Raw genomic sequence first — 25,708 nt, forward strand, 5'->3', positions numbered from 1 at the left:
ATGTGACGTCCATTCAACACACACTTGTAGTCGTCCCGTGCGGCGGTTTGCTGTGTTGAAACATTGTAATAATATCTACCCCTGATCTCCGCAACGCAAATGCTTGTGTAATCTCCGATACAATTTGTCTCACGCCTCTTGCACCGATACTCATTCCACGTTCAAAGTCGGTTCATTCGCGACGCCCAGTCGTGTTCACACTAAAGATGGATGTAAGACTGCTCGGATATAGTGTCTGTACACGCTCTACAGGATGTTTCCGTAAGAGCTTGCAAACATTTAATAGGACGTAGAGGCTGCTCCACTGAATAATTTGAGGTAGGGAACATGGAGGCGAAGAAGCCAGCTTACGGAGATAATACGAATAAATAATAAAATAGAATAAAATCACGTTACTGTGTACTTTATTTACATTAGTTACAGTTAAATGCAGATACCGTCATTGACACAATGAACGTATCATTCGCACTGTATCCAAAAACTGACGGTCATCAACCTCAGAGCAAGCTTGAAGTCGGCGAACAAGTTTCTGACGCATCAAGTGAACATCCCTGGTGTGTTTCCAATCACACCACAAAAAATGTTCAAATGTGTGTGAAATCTTATGGGACTTAACTGCTAAGGTCATCAGTCCCTAAGCTTACACACTAGTTAACCTAAATTATCCTAAGGACAAGCACACACACCCATGCCCGAGGGAGGACTCGAACCTCTGCCGGGACCAGCCGCACAGTCCCTGACTGCAGCGCCCGAGACCGCTCGGCTAATCCTGCGCGGCAATCACACCACAGGCAGCTACAATTCTGGCAACTAATTCCCTCTCCGCACCCACTGGGGTCTCATACGCAAGTGACTTTAGATATTCCCATAGGAAATAATCAAGGCGATTCAGGTCAGGTGACCTCGCAGACTATGGAACAGGACCTCCCCTTCGAATCCAGCGACCAGGAACTACACCACTGAAATAGTTGTGGGCATCCAAACTGAAGTGAGGCGGTGTACCATCATGTTGTATCCACATCCTCTCACGAGCAGCCAAGGGTACGTTATCCAACGATACAAGTGGAACTCTTTGCACGAACCTCAAGAACAGTGTTCCATTCAAACGGCCAGGTAGAAGATACGGCCCAATGAGATTGTCGACTACAATGCCGGCCCAGATATTCACAGTAAAAAGTGCTCGATCGTGTGACTCTACTGCACCGTGAGGGTTTTCCTCATCCCATACAAGGCTGTTCCTGCTGTTCAAAATACCATCATGATCAAATGAGCCCTCGCCAGTAAACAGCATGATTTCGAGGAATATAGTCGATCAATCCATTGATGGACAAACCACTGACACAATGCGACCCTTGGTGCAAAGTCAGTCACAAGCATTGCACGGACTCGTGGGTGACTTCTGTTCGCGGAGTACTTGTACAGCAGGCCGTTGTGGCCGAGCGGTTCTAGGCTCTTCAGTCTGGAACCACGCGACCGCTACGGTAGCAGGTTCGGATCCTGCCTCGGGCATGGATGTGTGTGTGATGTCGTTAGGTTAGTTAGATTTAAGTAGTTCTAGGGGACTGATGACCTCAGATGTAAAGTCCCATAGTGTTCAAAGCCATTTGAACCAGTACTTGTACATGTGAATAAACAGTGCGGTACGTGTAAAGTTTTACGCATGTTAGCTGGAAAACTGTAATGCTAGGCAAAGCGGTAGATAACATTACTTCCTTAAGCTCTCCTTAAGCTGGCTTTTCCGACCGCAGGTTCCCTACCTTAAATTGTTCAGTGGATCATTCTGTATGTTACATTACATTTTTGCGCGCTCTTACGAAGACATAGCGTATATGCGACATTCGGGCGTCATACACGGCACAGCTTAAAATTTCCACTCCGTTTATGGAGTCCATCTGATTCAAATGGCTTTGAGCACTATGGGACTTTACATCTGAGGTCATCAGTCCCCCAGACTTAGAACTACTTAAACCTAACCAACCTAAGGACATCACACATACCCATGTCCGAGGCAGGATTCGAACCTGCGACCGTAGCAGCAGCGCGGTTCCGAACTGAAGCGCCTAGAATCGCGCGGCCACAGCAGCCTGCTTGGTAGGTTGCACGAGACTTCGAAAGAGATGGGGCGCTACAGTGATCCGTGACCACTCAGTCGCCACAGACAACCGATAGGGAGGGGTCGGAGTTTTGGCCCACTGCTTGCAAGTCACGCTACATTGTGTCCCAGATGGGCTACCTTGTGGCCGACCGGTTCTACGCGCTTCAGTCCGGAACCGCGCTGCTGCTACGGTCGCAGGTTCGAATCCTGTCTTGGACATGGGTGTGTGTGATGTCATTAGGTTAGTTAGGATTAAGAAGTTCTACGTCTAGGGGACTGATGACCTCAGATGTTAAGTCCCATTGTGCTTAGAGCCATTTTGAACAACCTACCACGCGTTGTCACCGCCTGCGTCCGATTTGCGATACTCGTCAAACGCCGCGCTGGCTACCCATTTCCGTTTCAGAAACATCTAACTTTCACGCTGAGACAGTTGAGAAATATAGAACACACAGAACAAAATAACGCGGTTCACAGAAAGATGGAGCATTGCACGTTCGCTTCCATATTACCGCAGACGAAGATGCGGCGAAAGGAAGGAAATGACAACCGATGTCGCACAACAATAATTGCTAAACCTGCGATGAATGGGCGCTCGTCGCCTGAGCAACCCGAAAATGAGAACGACGCTGTGAAAGACAGAAATTATGGTATTGCGTCTTTATTTCTGGATAGTGATCTTAGAGCGCCGTAAGTCAGCGCGAAAAGCAGGGAAGATTCAATGTTATAAATCTTGTAGCTGCTGGCTCCACCATCAAAGAAACACATTAAATGTATTCGCAGTTGTGATTATGGGCAACCATCAGTTGTAAAGTGGAATAACGACAATGAAAATCTGTGCGCACCGGGACTCGAAGCCGGATGTCCCGCTTATCGCGAGCGGTCGCCGTACCTTTTGGCTACCCGTACACGACTCGACGACAGACCCAAACTACCATAAGTCGTCAACCACGTGTCTACAACCTGTGCTCGTACGCCCATTATATATGTTCCAGTACAGGTGAGAAATTTTACTTGACAGTCGCTTGCCCGGTGTCGGCAGATAAATAAGATTTTGCAGTGCCTATGTAATTCTGAATTTCGATGCAAAATTCCTTTGCGCATGCATGCATTCAGAATAACACAGGCACTGCAATATCGTATGAAATAAACTGTGCAATATTGTAAAAGAAACAGTATCAGCGATCCGTTACAGAAAACCTCCGTAAAATTGAGGTACGAGGTACAGTATATTCTCGTGAAGCGTATATTCAGCGATAGAAAAACGATCACTATTAATAGATACTAACAAGGGAGTCAAGAGATATGACGCGCCATATCTCCAGCAGACCGTGACCCAGTTACTGAATTGGTAACTACAAACCAGACTGGGTCAATCAGTGGTCAGATGCTTCAGCCTATCATCTGCTGTCGGGACCTTGACCCCGATATCTGAACAACACTTACTCGTTTTAGACCTAGAGTTTAAATACAGCTTCACCAATGACAATCAAAATAACATTCTCATGTGGTGCGTTCCACGACCTATTAAATCCAAGCATAGTTTGGGGCGAATATTTTGCTGAATTATTCCATCTTTTGACCTGCTTAGCTAAGAAGACAAAAACTTTATTTAACAACGTAGTTTCATACTGCAGTTGAGAACACCTAATAACAGGGACACAGTGAAAATAATTCAACATATACCATTACATTTTTGCGCAAAGGGAAGCGGGAAGTAAGATACATGTTGTCACTGCTGCCGGTTAAGTTGCGTTTCCAATCCGTTATTCGATGTTTACGTGGCAATGGAGACTACACTGCACTGTGCAAGCAGCCTTCATATTTAGCACAGTCCCTATCATTTTTCTGATAAACGATATCGGTCACATACGAAGAACGAATGACTCCATATGGTCGAAACGCCAAACCAAGAACAGTAGTGCCCTGAGCCCAAAACATCTTCAGAAGAGTACCTATCGAGAAGTTTGGGCCATCCGGGATGAGAGGACGAGGAGATTAGTGTTTAACGTCAAGTCGACAACGAGGTAATTAGAGACGGAACACAAGCTCAGATAAGGGAAGGATGGGGAAGGATGGGGAAGGAAATCGGGCGTGCCCTTACAAAGCAACCATCCCGGCATTTGCCTGAAACGATTTAAGGAAATCACGGAAAACCTAAATCGGGATGGCCGGACGCAGGATTGAACCGTCATCCTCTCGAATGCGAGTCTAGTGTGCTGACCACTGCGCTACCTCGCTCGGTCCGGGATGAGACACGGAAAAGTGATGCCAAACTGTCGAATGACTTCCGTGATAGAGAATGCTTTCATTTAAAAGATATGGATTTAAAAAAATCTTAGTGGCTGTAAGCTTACCGTCGTCCACGGTTGGCCGACTAGCGATATATGCGTCGTTCCATATAAACAATATAGGTTGCTTCATTGTCGCGATACATACAGACCACAGAGGGAGATACTGTTTACTAACGCTTGTCGGAAATGAAAGTTGCGATGTTCGGAAAACTTTCGAAGTGTCCATGAGAGATCAAAAATGGTGAAGGCGATGGAAGACTCTGAATGAACGTCTGCATCTTCAATCTTGAGGTGTTGGGAGGCCTCTGGGAACGTGTGACACATGCGGGAAGCAAAGAGAATAGAGGACGCTGGTTGGGTTATACCGTAGTCTAGAGTATTACACTGTTTGAAGATATTCCGGCAACAGACGTGAAACGTTTACCGTCAAAAGTTTACGGAGACGCGCTGCCTGTATCGTGAAAGTCGGTTTACCCCGTACGGCGGAGTAACTAAGTTGCATAGGAATGTTAGAATGTTAAGTGCGTATGTTTGGTAGAAAGGTGATCTTGGTCTCGCGAAACCTTGTTGCTAAATTTAGGCAACCGATATTAGAGGGAAATGTACAAATTTCCTCTGCCTCGATTCTATACACCGCTTAGGGGGCGGTAGCAGTAGTAGTAGTATTCATCCGTGGATCCAATTATTTAGATATTTAAGAGTAGTTTGATGAGGATGGGTCAGGTAGTCAAATGGTTCAAATGGCTCTGAGCATTATGGGACTTAACATCTACGGTCATCAGTCCCCTAGAACTTAGAACTACTTAAACCTAACTAACCTAAGGACATCACACAACACCCAGCCATCACGAGGCAGAGAAAATCCCTGACCCAGCCGGGAATCGAACCCGGGAACCCGGGCGTGAGAAGCGAGAACGCTACCGCACGGGTCAGGTAGTCGGCCATGGGCTTAAAGTAGGAACGAACCTGGCATTTTCCTGAAGTAATTTACGGAAAGCACGGAAAACCTAAATCAGAGTGGCCGGATGAAGAGTGGAGGCTCCACCTCCCGAATACGAGGCCAGTCTGTTTAAAAGAATGCTGCCTCATTCGGTTTATCCCTAGTGTACACTACTGCTTTACGAATACGTTATCTTAATATTTAATAATCTAGTGCTATACTGTTGATTCATTTCTCACTCCCAGTGATTGCACAATATACACATATTTCATTATGTGACCCTACATACAGTACCAGCTGATGTCAAGACCATAGTGACGATGTTTCGTTTCTATTTTGTGAGCCACAGCTTCCCGTACGCTAGCCTGAAAAAATAAATCAGCGTCCGTCTATAATGAGTGAGATAAAGAACACAGAAAGAGCATAATGTGTTAGTACAATACTTTGGCGATAAAGTTCTCGACAAAAGCAAAAAAGAAGAAAAACGTAATTTGAAAATGTTTATATGAAATGATAGATTTTTTATTATCGTTATTATTATTATTTATTTGTGTTACACATTTTACCGAACTCCTAGTCTGTGTTACCATGTAACCCTTCACTGTTAAGAACGTATTACTTAACAGGCACTTTTTAACTGCCTTTTAAAATAAGATAGTTTTACTAATCAATTTAATCTCCTTGGTCAATTTATTATACAGTTTACTGATTGCCAGACAATAAGATAAGGTAGGACGCGCAGGGAGGTTTGCAGGTGGTCATTTTTCGATATTTTTCAAGCAAATGGCTGTGGACAGGCAGTGGCTAACGCTGGTCCTGCCCACCCTCCAAGATGCACTGGTCACTGGCTTGCACAGAGATTTTCTGCCAATGTTTGCAGCAGGATTTGCTGATGCCTAAAATACTCCAACCAACGCTCACCAGCCGAACAATGCTTTCACAAAGAATGCTTCACCCGATCTGCTAAAAGGATGGCCTTCATCAGTGCGACGAAATATGTGCTCCATACACGATGACGTTTCTCCGAAGAAGCGCTCCAAACTTCCCTAATCCCAGCTTTGCTCCATCTCTGATCACGTTGTTGTCGACAGGTCACTAAGCAATAATCTTCCTTGGTGTTGGGCGTAAGGAAAAATGACTAGCCATGAGTTTTTGTGTCAGGTGTATTTGTAGCGCTCTGCTGTTTTGTCACGTGAATCTTTCCTATGCTCAGAGTGGATGTGACTACACGCGATTTTGACACACTTTGTTTTCTTCATCTTGTCATAGATTTCCGTAATGTCTCTCCTCGTACATCTAATATCTTCATCATTCCGTAACTGTAATGCAAGATCTGATACGTCCAGTATCTTGACAGTGCCTGTGCATCTGGTCTTTATCCATTTCCGTCATAAGACTGTGGAACAAACCCCCCCGTAATTTGCGTCATCTAAAACCCTTCTTTGGCTGTTCCCATTCGCAAAACTTCTCTCTCCGTTTATCTTCTTTGTGTTTTTCCGCACATCCTTATCTATTTCGTTTTTTTTTCTCGTCCATCCTATCTGCTACTATTGTTTGTGGCTCTTTACCAGATAAGCAAAGGACGGATGGTGATTTGATTCCTTCTGTAGCGCTCCCGTACTTTTTTGTTAGTATGTCATTACTCCCAGTCGACAGGAACGTAATGAAATGATGATTTTTGGTTTGTGGGGCGCTGAACTGCGCAGTTATCAGTGCCCGTACAAATTCTCAATCTTTACTCAGTCCAATCTCGCCACTTTCATGAATGATGATGAAATGATGAGGACAACACAAACACCCAGTCTCCGGGCGCAGAAAATCCCCAAAACGTAATGAGCAAAACATGATGATCGTACAACAGAATGAAGAAGAAGGAAGTTTTTCTTATCAGATCATTTCACAGTAGTGAGCCGTTGATGTTTTTTGGTCAAGTCCACAGACAGAAGCCAAATATTGATCGCACAAGCGGTGCAGTAAGGACAATATCTGGTACTCATCCTCTAACTACTGTAGGCGCCGGCCGTGGTGCCCATGCGGGTCTAGGCGCTTCAGTCCGGAACCGCGCGACTGCTACGGTCGCAGGTTCGAATCCTGCCTCGGGCATGGATGTGTGTGATGTCCTTAGGTTAGTTAGGTTTATGTAGTTCTAAGTTCTAGGGGACTGATGACCTCAGATGTTAAGTCCCATAGTGCTCAGAACCATTTGAATACCTGTAAGCAACTGTTTACAAAATTGCGCTTGCTAACAACAAAAAAAATGTTCAGATGTGTGTGAAATCTTATGGGACTTAACTGCTAAGGTCATCAGTCCCTAAGCTTACACAGTACTTAACCTAAATTAGCCTAAGGACAAACACACACACACACACACACACACACACACACACACACACACACACACACACCACACACACATGCCCGAAGGACGACTCGAACCTCCGCCGGGACCAGCCGCACAGTCCATGACTGCAGCGCCCGAGACCGCTCGACTAATCCCGCGCGGCTGCTAACAACAACCTCGTAATACAAATTTCTTGTGAAGGATCAGATCTAATGTGAATACAATAGAGGTATTCACAACCATAACACTAGGCATCGAAAATAGCCTCCACTATCTACAACTTAACCTTATTATTCCACACCAATCGCCAAAACATGCAGCCGCAAATATATTTGGCAATCTCCCTTGTGTATTAAGTAATAATAATGAAAGATTTAAAAGGAAAGTGAAAGTTCTCTGATTGGCAAGTAACTCCTTCCACCCCATTGATTAATTTCTAAATAGTTATTTTATATATGTGGCTGGATTTAATTTATCAAAATATGTTGTCGATTAATATAAAAATCTATTTATGTAAACGAAGTTATATTTTCAGAGAGGAAATGCATCGTATTTGTAAACCTGAAGAACGTTTCACTTCAAAGCGAGGAGTAGTGAAAATGATCCTCGGGACATATAGAAAACGTTCACTAAACTAAAATGGTATGTGCCTCCTCCTATATTCTACTTCCCCAGAAGATGGCAGACTGTATGCATTCCGAAACGCCATGTACATACTGCGCATTGAAGCGATACTACACCCGAAAGATTTCAAAATTTTCTACCATCGACACGCCATGACACTTTTTTTTTTTTTTTTTTTTTTTTTTTTACAAGAGACGGACATTACTGCAATACAATATACATATTACTCTATTATTATTATTACCATTATTGTTGTTATTACGCACAGCTCTTGTAATATGCATCTTCTAATAGTTTTAACGCACTGAGGAGATAGGTGTAAGAGAGGGCTTGCAATGCCTTATCTTACAAGGTAAAACATATAAATGAAGCAGAAAGTAAAACTCTGAAGTACAGTCGTACCTTCAGTGCTGTTTTCAGTATGATGGTGTACAGAGGGAGAAAAATCGCGTAGCAGGGCTCAGCCGGTGTGACCTGCCGTTGAAGCGCAGTGGCAGCGAAACACCGCGCAGCACTTTGTGGTACCGAGTGACAGCGCGGGCCGCCTCGTGACGGGAAGCACGCATTGTGTGCTAATGCGTCTGCCGACACGCACCGCGCACTGCGTAATGGCGTATTCACAATGGAGAGCGCCCATTATCATCTGTCACCCACAGCTGCGACCCTCTAAATAGACTACAAGTAGAGGCACCAGGGCAGAAAGTGCTCATATGTATGCCAAACTGTTTCTGCTGGACCTACGACTTGTATCTAAGGGAACAGCCCGATAATAGGATGGCTGTCACTCTGAAGCACTTTCGAGAAATCACGCTCTGTTTGCCAGGGCGCTGCACGATGACGGACGTTTCTGTGGCTGGAGTAGCCAGTCAGAGGGGGAAACAGCTGCGTGGTCATCACAAATTATTGGGTGCCTACTTACGCTTCTACACCCTGCTAATCACGGTGACGTGTGTTGCAGAGTGTACTTTAAAGTTTGCATCAGTTTCATTCAACACTTGTAAGCCTTTGTGGGAACTGTCAGCCTAATTTCGTCTGCGCGCGTTCTCTGGAATTAGATACGTAGAGACTGAAGAATTTTCGTAATTTGTGCCTTGAAAGACTATTTATATAGTTACCTAAGCAGATTCTCCGACCTGTATTGGAAGAGTGTTCTGAAGTTCTATACCTACATTCTGCCGATATGTAGGATTTTTCAGCGTACGTTTTACACTCCCTTGCCAGTCGAACAAGCCTGTGACCAGCTTCCTTTCTACACGCCCTTTGAGCCTGACCTGGCAGTGCACTGTGCGAGTGGTTGGACTACAATCGGTTTAATGGATAAACTTCACTTTCGAAGCGTCCTATCAACGAATGCTTTACCTACACAACTGAGCCTATTGTCACCGTTACGATTGATATCTATACACAGTGATAATCCAAATACGAGGCGCGTTTTTTTTAAGTAAGGTCCGTTTGAACATAAGTACACAACGAAAGATTATTTCAAAAAAGTAAATTTATTTTCAGAAAGTACATACTTCACTATTTTTCGACATAGTTTCCAAGTTTGTTCAAACACGTATCACACCTCTCAACCAATTTTAAAATAATCTCTTCATAAAAACTTGCCGCCTGCTCCGATGACCAAGAGTTCACTGCCGTTTTCACGTCATCCTCATTATTGTAACTGTTGCCACTGAGGTGTTGGCTCTGAGCACTATGGGACTTAACATCTGAGGTCATCAGTCCCCTAGAACTTAGAACTACTTAAACCTAACTAACCTAAGAACATCACACACATCCATGCCCGAGGCAGGATTCGAACCTGCGACCGTAGCAGTCGCGCGGCTCCGGACTGAGCGCCTAGAACCGCTAGACCACCGCGACCGGCACTGAGGTGTTGTTTGAGATGGAGGAACAGATGGTAATCGCTCGGCGCAAATAGGATGGGTGGTCTAAAACTTCCCAGCCAAAACTGTCCAATAAATCGCGGGTCTGACCTGCAGTGTGAGGTCTTGCATTGTCATGGAGAAGGACAAATCCCTTTGTCAGCATGCCGAATTTTTTATTTTGAATCGCTCTGTGTAGCTTTCTCAGGGTTTGGCAGTATGCTTCTGCATTGATTGTGGTTCCTCATTGCATGAAGTCGACCAACAAAACACCATGCCTATCCCAAATCACCGACGCCATGATTTTGCGCTGGGACGGAGTATGTTTGGCCTTCACCTTTACAGGCGAGTGTGTGTGTCTCCATTCCATGCTCTGTTGCTTCGATTCGGGCGTGATATGCGAAACCCATGTTTCGTCTCCAGTTACGATCTGACTCAAGAAGCCGTCACCTTCTTCGTGATAACGAGTCAAGAACTTCATCACGCACTCAACTCTTTTGTTTTTGTGATCCTCTGTTAAGAGTTTCGGGACCCAACGGGGGCACAGTTTCCTAAACTTTAGGTGTTCAGAAACAATGTTGTAAAGCACCGATTTCGACACGTCAGGAAATTCGTTTGAGGGAGCTGCTATTGTGGAGCGCCTGTTCTCACGAATCCTTGCTTCAACTGAAGCCACCAAATCGTCTGTAATCAAAGAAGGGCGACCGGAGCGATCCTCATCATGCACGTTGTCACGGCTATCTTTGAATTCTCTTATCCCCCTTACGCACTTTGTTTTCACTCATAACAGTGTCACCGTACACTTCGCAAATCTGTCGATGAATTTCTGCAGCAGACAGGTTCCTTGCTGACAAAAACCGTAGTAATGAGCGAACCTCACACGCGGCGGGCGAGTTGATAGTCTTAAACATTTTGAAAGTACAGAACAGAACCGTACAGGTTAGCTACAGAGCTGAAACTGAGCACAGTTGTTCCCGAGGCATGCCGATACACGACGCACGCGCTCGTTGCGGTATGCGCGCGAACTACTAGTATCTACAACAAAACGGACCTTAAATGATGACTAACTTACAACCTCAGCTGCCGACAGGTGTTGTTGATATAACTCGATGTGGACAGCTGAAAATGTGTGCCCCGACCGGGACTCGAACCCGGGATCTCCTGCTTACATGGCAGACGCTCTATCCATCTGAGCCACCGCGGACACAGACAAATAGCGCGACTGCAGGGACTTATCCCTTGCACGCTTCCCGTGGGACTCACTTTCCCAACTGTCCACAATTCTACATATGTATTATACCTTATAGAAATTTGCCCACCCACTCATTACTCGCGCACGCTTTGGCAATTCCCGTAAGAGTTTGGGCAACCTGTGCGCATTCGCACAGACGAAGGTCAATGGCTGGGTAGCCTTTAACTATATATACGAAGACAGTAACGTCTGCTCGAAAGAACAGTTACTGTTGATGACCGTGCAGCTTTTCCCTGGAATAAATGATGAATAACTTACATTCCGAAAGACGCCAAGCAGTGTTCCTGTGTGCAAGCGCGCGCTTCAGTAACAATGGAAAACGAGAAATGCCGTCCAAACCGAGCCGCGCGCGAACGAAGAAGTGCTCTTGACATACAGTACCGAAACAGCGCGGAACGTTGGTCATTGCGCAGAGCGGCGAGGTTTGACGTCCACATCGGTCGCGCCGCGCTGCGCCGAACTTTTTTCCTTGCTTTAGCGCGGCGCGGTGGACGCGGTCGCGGCTTTACGTTAAGCCGTCGGCACACGGAGCGTGCTGCCGAACGTTAACGTCGAGCGTGCCAAGTTCAACGTGCTGCTGAACGCTCACGAACGATGCGACTTGTGCACACGGTACGTGGGCCCCAACGTGGTATACGCGATCGCAACACACTCCAGCGGCAGTTTGAGGGATGTTTCTAGTTCGTTAATGACACTGTTTACCTAACGGGCGCGCATACAATTCCCACGCTAGCTCTAGCTCTATTAAAACGCACATTCCTCCATCGTCCACGAAAAGGAAAGTAGCATGTCCAATCAATAAGGACACAGGCTTATAAAAGTTCCATTAAAAACACTGCGTTACAAAAATGGAATACTTCTGCGCATAAGATGAACATTATTTCATCATTCCCACATTTTAGTAAAACCGCAAGGTCAGTTTTACTTGATCACTGTTCCTACCCAGTAGCAGAATCTTTGCAACATGTGAGTTAGGAAGCGCAAAAGAAAAAGGAACAAAAATCTTTATACAAGTAGCGTAAGCTGTCCTTTAGATTAAGCCAATCGCACAAAGTCACCCCTCAAAAAAAGGTGAACTTGTGTTTACATAAAATCAAACATACTTATATTAAACGAATAATAAAGTATCAGAACCTAAGAAAAACGCGAATGTTAGGAAAAAAAAAATTGTTGTGTCAGGACGCAAACCACTGCCCCAACAAGAAAACCTCATTATTATACAGTGACGCTATTCATTACGCTAAACCAACATCACATCTTCTGTATCTAATTATAGTATCTTGCCTCTTGCTAGAAATTTTAATCGTAGATATTTTACTAGCTGAAATGTAATTATAACACATTGTACCAAGAACAATGCGTTTTGGGTGGATCTTCAGTGTGTCGCTGGCCTACAAATAGCCTACTCTCATAACACGCAAGTTACAATAATTCTTTTGCCACGAATATGATGTTTCTCGTTATTTTATTGGAACGAATCACACAGGTAACAACGGATTTTCCAGTGATTCTCAATTTTCTGGTGCTCAGAAACGGCATATATACGTATAGGCTTGAAATGAATGCCAATATGGCGCCTCTCAACTCTGTACTGAAGGGAGACGGCGTGCGTGTGACGTAGGTGGCGTTGTGCCATCTCATTGGTCAACGCTCAGACGCACGCTCAGAATATCTGACACGCCAGATATTGCTCTGCACGTACGGTAAGACTCCCGAGCGTGCTATTCCACGCTATGACGTCAGAAACTCTGCACGCTCAACGCTCAACGTTCGGATGCACGGTCCGTGTGCCGACGGCTTTACGCTCGGTTACTTTGGAAAACATTACTGGAGATATCAACAATCAAAATCTAATCTTTGAAAATAATTATATCTGAAACAAAGCAAGCGCTGTATCGTGTGTGAGATACAGAGGCGAGCGAGTGTGCCGCGACTTCACCCAATTCACTGCTAATGCCACTTAACCTTACACGCGTCTGCGCATAGCGCGCAAGTATTGCACCACAATTAAGTACGAAATTAAAAATCAAAATTTACGTTTAAAACTTTGTTAAAATATAGTTTAGCATAACAATATTCCAAATATCAAGTTTTATGTACCTAGACTTAATAGTTTACGTAAAAATGCCGTTTTAAGAGAAAAATAAGTGGCTCTAAATAATAGACCTAGAAGGCCAGAATTTGGTCAAAAGGTGCCTATAGAACTTATAAATACGTGGTGCAAGTTTCAAAACCGAAGAACGATAATTAACACCAGAATCCACGTTTTTAGGAAAAATGAAAAGGGCTTGGACTTAGAAAGTTAAAAATTTGGTTTATGCTTCAGTTCACCCCAAAAATATTAACTGAGAGACCTCTTATAGTTTGAGTAATTAAGTAAAAACCAGTTTTGTAACTAAAATATACCCATTTGTAGCAGATTAAGTACCTGTAATTTTAAGAGTTGAGAATTTTGGTTAAAAGAGATGATAAAACCTACCAATTAATAGAGCTATACTAAACTGTAGAGTTGTAGTAGTCGATATAAGTTCTAGTAAAGGTATGGTTCCAGTATAAAAATTCTAGAAGGCAACGTTTTCATCTAAGCGAGCTAAAACTTTTTCTGTGCTTTCAAACAACTTACCTGAATACATGTAAAAATTAAGAAGTTTCTGTATTAATTTGTAACTATGTTACCAAAGATTATGTGCCCGAGATAGCGGTCGATCGGAGGCTGCTGCAGTATGCAGAAAGCCGTAGACAACGAACATTCCCTCGGCCGTCCGCTTCGGTGCCTCCCGAGAGGCACTAGGAAGGTTCACTTCGCACTCAGCCACTGTAAGACCCACGTCTGTTAAACGTCGGATCGCGCTCTGCCTCGGATGACGTCAGAGACGGACTGTGAAAAAGCGCGTATTTGCGGTAAAATCGGATAGTGAACTCGCGAGGAATGTATACCGTCCTGGTTCGCTTAGAATTCGCCAAAGTAATTGTTAATGTGCCGTCCGTGAGAACTACAAACCCGCGTGCCAAGTGACGATTATTGTTCCCACTTTTTGTGGCGAGAATTGATTTTGAACATTTATTTTGAACGTTCAATTGAGTATCAGTCAGGGCAGAAGACAATCTGGAAGGAACGTACCGTAGAGGTCGCCTCTGAACTGCTAGTTGTGCCGTTAGAAATGGAAATGCCGTGTGGCTAAGACCTCCCGTCAGGTAGTCCGTTCGCCTGGTGCAAGTCTTTCCAAGTTGACGCCACTTCGGCGACCTGCGTGTCGATGGGGGTGAAATGATGATGATAAGGACAACACAACACCTAGTCCCTGAGCGGAGAAAATCTCCGACCCCGCCGCGAATCGAACCCGGGCCATTACGTATGACATTCCGTCGCGCTGACCACTCAGCTACCAGGGTCGGACTGCTGTTAAAATAGAAAGATTTACTTTCAATTGGAAATTGTGAACTTCCCAGTGTTGTACGTGAGAAACTTTACTCAATATAAGTATTAAATAGAACTTTATACTATCATTTAAAATCATAGTCCTGATCCGGCTACGTAGAAGGAGAATAGAAACTTTTCTTTCAGTGAGCTGGACCAGAATGTGGCCGTGCAGACTGGAAACTAAGGTCAGTATGTTTCCCTTCGCCTTCTGGCTGACCACAAAATTAGTTGCCAGGCTCGCGTGAGAAAGACGGCTTAGTACAAAATACTAACAATGTTTAACAATAACAAAACTTTGCCCGCCATCCCACAAATCTAGATCGCAAGGTACATGTACCGAAAGGAGACCAATTTCAATCATTGATCATCTTCAGACCTACAGCTGAAATATAATTCAGGATATAAATTAGAGGGATACATTAAAATAACATAAAATTAGTTATAAACGGATAAAACGCAGATATACCCATATTGATGGGCAATGCCTGTGCATGAGGCAGGAACCTTTGACGATTGTCAACTGCTGGAGAGAGCAGGACAGCAGCGTTAGGTTAGATCAAACAATGGAAACTCCAGATCGGAAGATCAGCAATTATCAGAAAGGTAGATCGCTAGTCACCATGAACATGACACGTTGAGTTGAAAACAGGCAGGACTGTTACATACTGAGCTTTCGGCCAAAGCATAATTGTGATTGTTACGTTAGGTTAGATTACCCTTTCTTCAGAATGCGCAGTCTAAAAACGCCGAATCAACCTGCCTTCTTCCACCCATGAAACTCAATGCTTTTGTCAAAAGCGCGAGATGAGTTCCCCATGACCCATGTTTTCTGGACTGATACTGATTACCACGGAGAAGATTATTCGGTCACATGTAGGTGATGACCAATCACATAAAGATCCCTTGTTCGGTTCCTTGTGACCATCAGTGCGAGGATCAGGGCCGCTACGAGCCCTGTTAGGCATCGGGCGACGAAGCACCCACTGACCACACACCTCTCTGACAACAAGTTCCCCTCTCACTTTTCTCTCTGCAACCATTCGATGTCTGTACACCGTGGTGAAAGCGCCAACATGGAGCTCGAGCAGCAAAATTGTTCTACTTGCAAAACGGCAGCAAATATTAGCATGCCATAGGACACTGACATCACGTTACACTTTCAGCGTTACACAATTAGTACATGGCGATATTTCAATAAATACAGCGATATCCCGACATCAAAATTGATATGCCAACACCACAGTGTAAAATACTCTAATTTTTGTAGCAGCCAAAACGGGAGGACAATACTAAATGAAACTTGACGTGTTCAGAGTGTATATTACGTTATTTCAGTGAGCGCAAAATAAAGTCAAATTTAAAAAGGACTTCTTACTACGGGACCTCTTACACGTACAACGTTTTCCCACCTCCTCTGGCCCGCATCATACGCATATTCGGTTGGGAACGGTGCCATACAGCCACTGTACGCTCTCCAGAGGCGAGCTGCCCCATAACAGGTCCTCGACATCTTGGATACTAGCACTGGGATGGAACAGAGTCCGAGCTGGCCGCCACATGTGTTCTATCGGGGACAGATCAGCTGATCTTGCTGGCAGGGCAGTTCACAGCCACGTGTGGACGAGCACTGTGCTGTTGGAAAGTGGCACTAAGGTACTGCCGCATAAGAGGTAATACATGAGGACGCAGGATGTCTGTGACGTAGCGTTGCGCCTTGAGATTTCCTGTATCACTACCAGCCGTGCCCTAAAGTCATACCCGATCGCTCCCGACACCATGAGAGCAGAAGTAACACCAATGCAACTCTTCAAAACATTGTAAGAATGTGATCTGTTCCCCAGTCTCCGCCTTGCTCGCTGGTGAAGGTCATCTGGAATAATGCAGAACCTCATTTCACCGCTGAACGCAATGCGATGCCACTCATTGCCAGTCAATGCTTCCTAGTCATCAACCACTCCAAACACAGCTGTTTGTGTTGTGGTGTTAACGAGAACCTATACATGGGACGATAATCCCTTAGTCTGGCAGCTGCCAGTCTACGACTACTTGTTCCCGGATGGCAGGTGCAGCTGTGAAGGTGTTACGATGTGCTTGGTACACAATACGGCGATCCTGCATTGTGGTGGCCAGAAGTTTTCCACTGGAGCTGCATGTCTGTCATGAAGTGCCCATACAGTTCAACACTGGGCCACTATCACATCCGAACATCCAACAAACGTGCATATCGTACGATTTAACTAGCTGACCAAATAGAAATAAACAATGAGACCCCTTTCAAACTTGGTCAGGAGCTGATAACGCTGTCTCACACGAGTATGTGGTATCTTCGTATCCTTTACAGTGATCGCTCAACGTCTAACGCTGTTCATGTTCCTTATATATCCTACGAGACCTGGTAACAACACTAAATAAGAATAACGCTAGTGCAGTCTGGTGGCTGTTCTACCAGTGACAAGATATTGCAAGAGTAATTCCTGTTATATAAAAGACAATGTCCCGACTGGCTCACTCATTCACTGACTCGTCATCGCCCAGTCGAAGCCGCAAGGGATAGAAACTTGAAATTTGGAGAGGATGTTGATCTTATGCTGTAGGCGTCGATGAAGACGAGGTTTTTGGAAATTGCATCGCTGAGGGGGTGAAATAGAGGGTGAAACATATTTTTGAAAATATGTCGCTGTTAAGGTAAACCTACGAAAACCGGCATTTGGATATCAGTCAGTAATAAAGAAATGTGTTTCTGCATGTCTAAAAATTTAACCTCTGTAGAGATGAAATAATCGGTGAATGCTTATTTTGAAAATACGAGGGTCGTCCACAAAGTAAGTTCCGTTTCTATTTCTAATTCGCGGCAGCGCTACTATTGCAGTTCGGAGCAAGCGCTGCAGTTACTCTGACTCAAGGAGAAGACATGTACGCCATTTTCAGATCGCTGCTGCCGACGTGTGCTTTGTAGTGCTTCTTCATAATGTCAGTCGTAATTGAAAATGCCGCCGCGTGTGAAATCAGATCTGCGATTCGTTTTCTAAATAAATTTAATATAAAGGAAATTCATCGGAAAATCTGCGAGGTTTACGGACAAAAGGCTATGAGTGATTCAATGGTTAGAAGAGGGGTCAGACTGTTCAATGAAGGACGTGATCAGGTGCACGATGAAGAACGAAGTGGACGCCCGTCTGTGGTTACTGATGAACTGGTTCACACAATTGAAGAGAAGATTAAGCACAACCGTAAGTTCCGCAAGTATCACGATCACTAATTCATGAAATTGTTCCCGAAAAACTGAAATTTCGAAAACTTTACTCACGTTGGGTACCCAAAATCCTTACTGAACAACACAAAAAACAACGGCTGGGCAGTGCACTTCAGTTTTGACACGCGAGAATGAATAAGGCGATGGTTTTCTTTCTCAGATAGTCACGGGGGATCAAACTCGGGTATCGTACGACACCCCTGAAACAAATCGGCAATCAATGAAATGGAGGCACACTTCATCCCCAACTAAGGTTAAGCCTAAGCAAATCTTCACACCTCGAAAAGTCATGTGCACCGTTTTTTGGGACAGAAAAGGCATTTTGCTGATTGATTTCTTACCACGAGGCCAAACAACCAATGCACATGGTTACTGCGAGACCATTACCAAATTGCGCTGCGCATTACAGAACAAGCTCTGAGGGCTACTGGTTGAATACACAGGCGGCAACCTTCTATGAAGAAGGCATACAAAAACTTGTGCCACACTATGACAAGTGCCTACAAAATTTCGGAAGCTATTTAGAAAAGTAGTTTAATAGTTGTAGAATTTTGTACAATAAATATTTTTTCTGTATCTGTTCTTACTTTGTGGACGCACCTCGTAAAATCGTCATTAAAGAACTACTAAAGTACAGTAAATTTTTAGTTGACTTCTGGGTTGCAAATAAAAAAATGTGTTTCAGTGTTTTTGGAAATTTAGCCCCGTGAGGGAGTAAAGTAGGCGATGTAAAGTTTTATGAAAGTATTTCGTTATGAAAACATTTTCAAAGCGAAATCTATTATGATGATGATGATTAGTTTGGGGCACTCAACTGCGCGGTCATCAGCACCCCTACAAAGTCCCAATTTTTACAAGTCCAGTTTTTAACTCGATTCAATCTAGCAACTGTCACGAATGATGACGATGATGAAATGATGAGCACAACACAAACACCCAGTCCCCGAGCAGAGAAAATCCCCGACCCAGCCGGGAAAAGCGAAATACATGAAAAATTTTATTTGGCTTTTCTGGTTTTGGAAATTCAACTCCTTAGTGTGTGTGAATAGGCAGCGAAAATTATTATGAAAATATTTCGTTACATTACAAAAATTTAAAATCAAAATCTATGGATATCGGTATATCACTTATCGTTTAGATATAAAGAAATATGAGTAAAGCCGTCGGCACACGGACCGTGCTGTCGAACGTCAACGTTGAGCGTGCTAAGTTCAACGTGCTGCTGAACGCTCACAAACGATGCGAATTGTGCATAGGTACGTGGGCCCCAACGTGGTACACGCGATCGCAACGCACTCCGGCGGCTGTTGCGGGAAGTTTCTAGTTCGTAACTCACACTGTTTACTAAACTGGCGCGCGTAAAATTCCCACGTTAGCTCTATTAAAATGCACATGTCCTCCATTGTACACGAAAAGGAAAGTACCATGTCCAATCAATAAGGACACAGGCTTATAAAAGTTCCATTGCAAACAGTACGATATAAATTTGCAATACTTCTTCACATAAGATAAACATTATTTCATCATTCCCACATTTTAGTAAAACCCCAAGGTCAGTCTTACTTTATCATTGTTCCTGCCCATTAGCAGAATCTTTGCAACACGTGAACTACGAACCGTAAAAGAAAAAGGAGCAAAATAGCTTTGCACAAGTAACGCAAGGTATACAGTAGATCAAGCTAATCGAACACCCAAAGAAAGGTGACTTATATTTGCATAACATCAAAAATTATAGTATATACTAATATTAAATAAATAATAAAGTAACAGAGCCTCATAAAAACGCAAATGTTAGGAAAAAAATTATGTACTGGCGAGTCTCGTACCACCGCCCAAACATAAAAATTTCACCAACCATTGACACTACTTACCACGCCAATCCAACATCATATAATTAAGTGCCTTTTCTAGGATCTTACCAATCTTAGCACTCGCTGAAATCTGTAATCATAGTTACGTTACTGACTGAAATTTAATTATAACAAACTGTAAAAAGAACAATGCGTTTTGGGTGCATCCTCAGTGTATTGCTGCCTTCAAATAGCATACTCTCATAATACGCAAATTACAATAATTCTTTTGCCAAGAATATGATGTTTCTCATTATTTTATTGCAACGGATCACACAGTTAACAACGGGTTTTCCAGTGATTCTCAATTTTCTGGTACTCAGAAACGGCATATATACGTTATAGGCTTGAAATGAATGCCAATATGGCGCCTCACAACTTTGTGCTGAAGGGAGATGGCATGCATGTGACGTAGGTGACGTTGTGCCATCTCATTGGTCAACGCTCAGGCGTACACTCGGAATATCTGAAATGCTAGATATTGCTCTGAACGTTCGGAAAGACTCCCGAACGTGCTATTCCACGCTATGACGTAAGAAACTCGGCACGCTCAACGTTCGGATGCACGGTCCGTGTGCCGACGGCTTTAGGGGTGAAAGTGTTACGGCGTTAAGTCAAGCGCGGTACGCCAGTCGGGAACGACAGGGAAGAGAAGGCTGGAGAGGAAAACAGTCGATCGCGCGCTGACCGGATCTCCCTCCAGGACAACGAGACAGCAGCGGCCCCTGTGTGAAGAGGACATAAGCGCCGCGACCGACTGGTGACGGCCCAGTTCAATAGCAGCTTCAAGATAGCTTCGCTCGTACTCTCTACGTAGCACAGAATTGGGACTGTCTATACTGGAGAGGACTGATTATTTTGTATGTCGCTCTTTGCTTGCGACCCATCTGTGCAATTGCCAAAGTAAAGTTAATTATGTAATTTTCTTGTTGTAATAAAACTAATTATTACTACTTGTTTGATTGTTTGTCTAGCGAACCGAGTACGCAGGATTTCTAGACACTGCAGGAAGTGCCTATGGGAGTATCAGCACAAGAACACAAACGGCATGATTAATAAAGACCTTGGACTCCACGTACCAGAATCGCTTTGTAGTCAGAAGTACATTCGGAAAAGACCACGCTACTGTCGCCTTAATTAGCGTGAAAGCTTTAGAAGAGTTGCAATTTGTGAGCAACATAAAAATTTGATGTTAAAGAAAACTAACAGCAAGAAGTGATTAATTTTCTTTTCCCAAACTGGGATTTATGGTCATATAAAACTTTCTGAAATACATCATCGTCGCCTTTGATTGGCACTCTTGTTTATTTATAAAATCGGGTAATTTCGGCCGTTAGCCTTTTGAACCGGAACACATCGGAAACTGCAAAAACAATGCTTACTGGAACGGAGTATCTGAACTTGGTCAGTCACCCCCTACCCCATCTTTGAAGCGCCGCGAATCGTTGCTTCGGTGACCTGTGGGGCTGACAATTCGTACCTGAGCGACCAGATGCCAGAAAACTACCACGGCTGTGGGTGGCGAGCAGATCCGTGGCGCCTCGCTGCGGCTGTTTTGAAATTGAGGAACGTCGAGCCGGCAGCGCTGAGCCGCGCTCGGACGAAAGCGTGATTCAGCACACGCCTGAGTCACTTAGCGCGGAGAAAGAGCTTTCATTTTCAGCGCGCCGCGGCGATCAGCGGCACCTTCCAGCATTCCAGCTGACGTCGCCTCCAGTTGCACACCGCGCGCCACCGGCCGCCGACGTCCAATCTGTGTATCAACATTCACTCGCCTCGTCCTATTCGTGTTGGAGGGTACGTTAGTAACTCACAAACTGGCTGCATTCGACACTGAAGAATGCGTCTCCACGCGACCTGATTTCGCGCGACTCGTCCATGTATCCATTTCGAGAATGGCCTGTTGGTGGCGCCAGTATCAGTACGAGATTTGCTGTCAGCCTTGATGCGAACCCAGCTGTTATTTTTCTTACGCAAATACGTGCTTGGCAAGTTTTGCTGTCGTAAGCTGGTTTCGTTTCCGATCATTTACCTCTCTCTATTTTTACAAATTGGTGGGGTACAGATGGTCGAAGTTCGTCTGCTTTGGTACTGCGCCAGTCTTCTCGACTTTTCTGATTTGACGTTTCGACGTTTTGGCTAAAGCTCTCTTCCGGGGCGGCTGTCTACACACTATGGCGCACTGTCTACCTCGTGTTAACCTAAGGACAACCGTTGTCGATTTTATCGCCATACACGTTGATGATTGACTTTTGAATGACGTTGACGTGACTGTTGGAACGGTTCAATGCTGCAGTGCTGTGTTCGTCTTTATACAGTCAGCAACGTCCTCGTAGCACCGAAGTCAGGCAGGAGTGCTGCCGGTACAGCTTTCAGCAGAGCCCGCGAACGCCCACATTCTTATGTTGACTACTTTTTTTGCGTTATAGCGTTTTAGGGCAGGCTGCTAAATTTTGTAAGATATACTTGTGTACTTTACGTAATCAGGGCCAGCTACAAGGCTCATCTTCCACTGTATTCTGTTTTGTGCCCTCTGTCGCCATCACCCTCAATGCCGATCTGCAAAAAGTCCTCACGGGTTCTATCTCTCCAACTTTTCTTTCGTCTTCCTAGAGGTCTTCTTACGCAGGTAGTAAAATCGATGGATTTCGAAGGGCATCGGTGTTTATCGAACCAAGAGATATGTCCTGCAAATATTAGACGCTTGCTTCTCATCAGCCCTACAATGTTTGCTCTATTGTAGATTTCATCCAGCTCACAATTATGCCGGATCCTCCATTCTCCAGTGATTTCGTCTTGTAACGGACCATAGGTATTTCTTAAGAAGATCTATGCTCCGTTACAAGGCGCGCCCACAACCCACAGCGAGCTGTGCGTATTCATTTGGTGCCATTCAACTCCCGAGGACTTGTCGAAGCGATGCCACGCAGAATCGGCCACGTCTTGCGTTCCAGAGGTAGACCAACTCGCTGTTAAGTAGGTGGTCTTAAGATACTGGCTCGTCAGTGTACGCGTTGGACTCTTCAGGCCATTATATTCCTTATTGGCAGTAGTTGTGTGTCTTGTAGCAGTTTTCAAATTGACTTGAGGTGCGACACCTAGTTTCTCCTGATGGGGTTAGTGTGGCGTGCGCTCAATAGGATCCCTAAGAAGATCTATGGTCGAATACAAGACGAATCACTGGATAATGAAGGCTCCTGTATAGTTTTGAGATGGATGAAATCTACGATAGACTAAATAAATGCGGACTAAAAATTTGCAGTTAAGAAAAAACAAACCTTTATCTCGTCTCAGCATAATCTCCCCGCTTTCAATCGCCAGTCGGCCAAACCTTACAAAGTGCCTGATATCCTGCAGAACAGAATTCGTTTCAGAGTGCTCATCAGAACAGAACTCGTTGCCGTCCAGAATTTGTTTGAGTGACACAGAGATATCGAAATCGCTCGTGGAAAGGGTTTTACCTGAGGGAACACTTCTCGTAGATGAAAGACTTTATTCTGGGAAAACGAAAATCATTTTCCTCTATCCTATTCAGCACACGTCACACTAATCCCATCACGAGTCTGCCAACTACGTGTTGCAGCTGAAGTCAATTTGAAAACCATTACAAGGCTAGACACTGCTGCTAATAAGGAACATAATGGCCTGAAGAGTCCAACACGTACATTGACGAGCCAAAATATTAAGAGCACCTTCTTAACAGCGCGTTGATCCACCTCTGGAACGCAATACATGGCCGATTCTGCGTGGTATCGGTTCGACAAGTGCTCGGTAGTTCTCCGGAGTTAGATGTCGACGCACAGCTCACGGCGGCTTACGGGCGCGCAGCTGGTGTCCTACAGCGACACGGTCCAAACTCGTGGATCCCGTGGCCACTGCCATCTTAACTGACGACGTCGTTGGGTCAACACGAAAACACTTAGGATCCTCCGCCGCGAAACCCCATGTTCAACTGTGTGGAGTATCGATACTCAATAAGCAGCCAACTAAAGAATTAGCTTAAAATGCCAAAAAATAGTAAAAACACTCGCACGAGCCATCCGTTTCATCAGTCTCCTCACAAAGTTTGCAGTGATGAAAAAAGGTACTCGCTTATGCCCGACCTCAATGTATCCAGAAGGTGATCTTGAGTGAGAGTCCGCTGCGTCAGCTCGCCCGGTCGCAAGTAGTTGTTAGCTCCAGTTGTTTCCCCGACCCTCCTAGCGGCTGCTGACGGACAGCCGCATGCTTTCGGTGCACACACAGCACTAGTCGTTATCTCGAGCCGACTGACTTTAAGTCTTATCTGCGCCGTATTTGGCGAGAAACGTATCGCAAAGGCGCAAAGACCACAGCGGACGAGTGTGAGGTCGTAACACAGTTTCTCAACCGTTACGAACTCACTCTCTCAAAGTAACAAGCACCCTTTGGCTAAATTTAGTCGCAAAACACCGTGAGAGAACTAAATGAAATGAATCTGTCCATTTTCGTAGTCCACTGCGAAGGAGGTGTCATGCCGGGACATGCTACGCCCTCCCCCCTCCCCCCCTCCCCAACAAAAAATTTACTGAAATTTACTACAAGCATTTACGTTTTAACATAAGTATACCATTCTTCAAGCTTTTCAGTCAGGAAAACTAGCATAAGGAATTCTTAACAATTACAACCAATATTCAACACAGAATACTTTTCACTTGCTTGCCTGAGAAGTGACCCACTTTAATGGGCTTGGGACCTGGCCGACTGCAGGAAACATTCCAGCTACGTAAAAGGCTGAGAGTATATGCTGTCAACAACGAATCCGACATTGTTTATTTATCTACCGGTACGACAGCCATACCACAGGAAAAGAAACAGGGGCATTACATTCAAACTGGGACTACGTGTGAGTTATGTTTGTGAGGGGGAGGGGTGGGGAAAATAGTAACTGTGGACATACAGAAAGCTGAACAATAACATAAAAGAACAGCGTTTCAAACCTCAACGTGAAGGGTCCAATAACAACAGAATCCTCTCGACACTGCACCCCGCTCCGTCACTGGACACGATTGCGACAATAATTGCGGCCAAGGTAGCAGCACGATTCATCAGTGAAGATGACTTCATTCTTTTTGTGGGACCGACGTCATCTTACACGTGCGTGTCCTGGAGCCACTGGGAATCCTTCTGCACGGACACGCCATCGCAAGCAGCTACAGGCATTAGCGATTACCAGTAAGTTGTCAATCGCGTGGCGTGTGGTACTACATTGATGGAATTCGCACAACGGCTACCGCGAAGGATATGGACATCCCCACCCACCAAGGGAGTACTCCGGATCTGAGCTGCGGGAGCAACTCAGTAATTCTGAGGAAGGGGAAGAGGTGTACGAAATGAAGCGCTACATCCACATCATACTCCACAAGCCACCTAATGGTGTGTCGCGGAGGCTGTTCCACTCGCGAATACTGCGTGCGAAGAATGATTGTCGGTAATCCTCTGTATTGGCTCTGATTTCTCGAATTTTCTCCTCGTGGTCAATACGCGAGATGTATGTGGGGGGCAAGTAATATGTTGTACGACTCCTCCTGAAAAGTGATGTCCCGAAATTTCAATAGTAAATCTCTCCGTGATGCACAACGCCTCTCTTGTAACGTATGCCAGTGGAGATTGTTTAGCATCTCCGTGGCGCTCTCTCGCCAGCTAAACGGTTCCGTGACGAAACAAGCCGCTCTTCGTTGGATCTTATCTATCTCCTCTATCAGTCCTACCTGATGGGGATCCCAGGTAGATGAACAATACTCAAGAATCA

General features: G+C 44.8%; 1 protein-coding gene and 1 non-coding gene across 4 annotated transcripts in view; both read right to left on the reverse strand.

The window, feature by feature from the left end:
- The window catches only part of LOC126458199 (NAD kinase-like), a 517,930-nt gene that overhangs the window by 253,140 nt on the left and 239,082 nt on the right, over positions 1-25,708 (reverse strand). The window lies entirely within an intron of this gene.
- Trnat-ugu (transfer RNA threonine (anticodon UGU)) lies at positions 11,293-11,367 on the reverse strand. Its single transcript has one exon. It is a non-coding gene; the product is annotated as a tRNA-Thr (tRNA).

The sequence above is a fragment of the Schistocerca serialis genome, chromosome 2, assembly GCF_023864345.2.
Source record: "Schistocerca serialis cubense isolate TAMUIC-IGC-003099 chromosome 2, iqSchSeri2.2, whole genome shotgun sequence".
NCBI classification, from domain to species: domain Eukaryota; kingdom Metazoa; phylum Arthropoda; class Insecta; order Orthoptera; family Acrididae; genus Schistocerca; species Schistocerca serialis.